This window comes from Myotis myotis, unplaced genomic scaffold, assembly GCF_014108235.1.
Source record: "Myotis myotis isolate mMyoMyo1 unplaced genomic scaffold, mMyoMyo1.p scaffold_m19_p_3, whole genome shotgun sequence".
In the NCBI taxonomy this organism is placed as follows: domain Eukaryota; kingdom Metazoa; phylum Chordata; class Mammalia; order Chiroptera; family Vespertilionidae; genus Myotis; species Myotis myotis.
In genome coordinates, this window is record NW_023416335.1 from 63,521,967 (window position 1) to 63,525,798 (window position 3,832).

A 3,832-nucleotide genomic window follows, 5' to 3' on the forward strand; every position below is an offset into this window, starting at 1 on the left:
CAGATTGAATATGGTTCAAGGTTAATATACTGAATTGCTTTTGGTGCCAAACTAAACTGTGTGCTAAACTATTACCAAACTACTAATAGCCTACTAATATAATGGTTACTTATAATTAACTCACCTGCTATTGATGTGGAAAAATACCAGGCACTTAAACAAACATGTCTGGCTTGGTAAGAACCAGAAAACACCTTTTAAAGAGGTTATATACACTGTAGTTTCTTCTCCCCATATTTACTTCGACATTTATTAGTGACAGCCATCCCTACTTACATTTCTGTGGCCTCTGAATTCCCTGTGTGCTTGATTCCTCTTTAGTACCAGAAAATAACCAGGCAACATTTTATGACATCAATAGTGATGTCACATAGTTCTGACACCAATGAGTGCCATACAGGGTGCTTGGCTGGTTTGTTTTTTTAGTATGTGTTTTAGGGAAGAAAAAAAAGTAATTTAGTTTTATTTCATTTGGTTGTTGTCGGAGGCCTGCCTTTTTGTTTGTTTGTCGGCATCCATTTTTCTCTAACTACTGCTAAGTGTAACCTGTTTCTAAGGCTTTAATGCAATGGTTCTCAACCTTCTGGCCCTTTAAATACAGTTCCTCATGTTGTGACCCAACCATAAAATTATTTTCGTTGCTACTTCATAACTGTAATGTTGCTACTGTTATGAATCGTAATGTAAATATCTGATATACAGGATGGTCTTAGGTGACCCCTGTGAAAGGGTCGTTCGACTGCCAAAGGGGTCGCGACCCACAGGTTGAGAACTGCGGCTTTAATGCTTTCTTTGGTCTCTCAGAAGGTATTTCCTTTTAAAGTCCGTTTAGTAGTTAAATAATTCCCTTCAGAGGCTATTACTGCCAAGAAAACCCCTCCCAAACAATACATTGCTGTTTGTTATGCGAGGAGTTATTATGATGGGAATATATATCAGACATTGGAAATGTGGACCAGAAAAACAATGGAGATTTTGAAATATTATTTCCTTCATGTTTGACACTCTGGCTAATTTGTTATCACTGGAGACTCTTTTTTTTTCATAATAATATTTGATGCTGTTCTCTATTAAATGAATATGTATTTGGTCATTGCATATAAATTATTAAATTTTATTTAAAACACTGATTTTTGCTCTAAGCTAAATAACTTCTAATTATTGTATCCTAGGAATTGACAAGAGGTAGTAAACATTGTACAGTCAAAGGTGAAAATATTTTAAATGACTTTAAGATGAATGCTGAATAATCAGTGGTAGGTACATTTGTATGTAAAGGAAATAGCACTGGCAATTTTTAATTTCAGTAATCTTATTTCAGATAAATTTTAGAGTCTTCAACATATATCTACTGCTGGAATATAAAACAAAAGAATATTTATTTTTATAATTTTTAAGTGTAAATTTTTGATGAGATATTAAATTATTTCATAATATATAGATCTCACAATGTTTTAATTATTTATACTTATCAATTTGTCATTGACTTAAGGTATAAATTTGAAATTTGAATATACGATAACATGTATAAGCCCAAACCACTCACACCTGAATAAAAATTAGGCAATTTATTCATGAAGCCAGCTTTTTCTAAGCAGCTGTTTATATTATATTTACTTAACAACCTTGAAACAAGTATTTTTCTCAGACATTCATAACTTTTTATTAAACTTAGTAAAAATACTAAAAATCTTTATGACATGAAAGCTAACATAAAATTAAGAAGATCCATGTGAAACTGTTTGATTACTTTGTTTTTATCCTGATGTCAGTGAAATATCCATTTGATCATCTTTGTAATTGTATTGAGGAAGCTTTCCATGTGACTGTGCACCACCTTTTTTTTTTTTTAATCTTTATTGTTGAAAGTATTACAGATGCCTCCTTTCTCCCCATTGAGCTCTTCCACCCTTCCCCCTGCCCCAGGCCTTCACTTCCCTATTTCTGTGTCATGGGTTATGCACAGATGCATATAAATTCTTTGGTTAGTCTCTTCCATCCTCATCTCCCCCTTCTTTATGCTAGTGTTTCTGTACTTTTGAGACTGCTACCATGGCAGCTAAATATTCAGAGCGTTCCAGAAGACAAAGAACTCTGGGCATTCTGTATTGGAATGTTGTAATTCTTGAGGTTTAAGGGCGAACAAAGAAGAAAAGGAAAATTTGTTGCCATTGCCCTCAAACAAACGACAGGCCCACATGGCTTCATTAGAGAATTCTTTCAAATATTCAAGAAATAAATAATGGTAATATTTCCATGAATTGTTTCATATGGTAGGGAAAAAAATGAATTTATTTTGAAACCACATCACCATAGAAACCTCACAAGAAAGGGAAACTATATTGTAAAGTGTCTCATAAACACAGGTGCAAAAATCCTGAACAAAAAATTAGCACACCGAGTTCAGCGATGCACAAAATAAATATCATCTCCAAACTGTATTTAAACATGACTGCAAGATTGAGTTAACATTGAGAAATCAATTAAGGTAATTTACTTTCATAAACAGAACAGAGGAGAAAAATTTCATCTCTTGCCATGAGAAAAGTAATTTCAGTAGATTCAGAGAAAGCATTTGATAGCACAAAAAGCATTTGCTGAAACAAAAATCACTTTCATGATTCAAAACCAAAACCAAACCTACAATATCATTACCACAAATGTCCCCTTAGTGCACTAGGAACAGAAAAGAACTTCTTCAGTTCAATTATGAGTATTAAAAAAAACCTGCAGAAACATATCAGATGATAAAATACTAATAGTTCACAAATATATAAGAATGTCCACTATCATCACTTATAGTCTTCACTGTCCTTGACTTTCTTACTCCTGCAAGCAAAGAAGTAAAATATGTAAGGATTGAAGGGAAAATAAGGCTCTCACTATTTGTAAATAACATTGCAAATATTTGTAATAAGATATTGTTATTATAATAAGATAATAAAACTGCAGTAAACTATTAAAATAAGATTTAGCAAGCTTATTGGATATAAGATCAATCTAAAATCAGCTTTATTTATATATATTCAACTAACAATTGAAAAATAAATTTAGAAATATTTATTATTTATATTGGCAGCAAAAGCAAAACACCTAGAAATAAATCTATGCAAGACCTCTATACAGAAAAGTATAGACATTACTGAGGGAGATTACAGAGATATAAATAACAGGGAGACTAGAACTTGTTTATGATTGGAAAATGTGATCTTGGAAATAAGTTAAAATTTATCAAAGTGATTTATATGTTCTGTGGGTTTCCTGGAAAAATAATCCCAGCAATTTGTGTAGGCCTGTATGTATAAATTGAAAAGCTGATTCTAATATTACTAGTGAAATTCCAGGAATAGTTTTGAAAAGAATATCAACTCTTTTTTTTTTTTTTACTTTAACCACAGGACCACCATATTTGATTTTATTTAGTAACACTGAGCAGATTTTAACTCAAATACTTGTGATGTTTGATGAATTATGTCATTTACATCTCTCTTAACTGCACCAGAAATAAGGAACTTAAAAACAAAAGAAGATCAACCTTTTATATATCTATAGTCAATCAAACTGTGTAGTGTTAACTTAAGGATAAATATGTAAACCAATGGATCAGAACAGGAAGTTCAGAACAGATACACATATTCATGAACATTTGCTCCTTGGACCAAAACTGATGAATCTCGCAAACAATAAAGAAAAGTGAAATAAGCAATACATGTGATACTATTTCATTTCAATAAAATACAAAATCACGTAATGATATATGCGCTTATAAATCAGAGTAGAGATTGCCTTGGAGAGGTAGGGATGTGCTGATGATGGGGTGCTGATTGTGCCC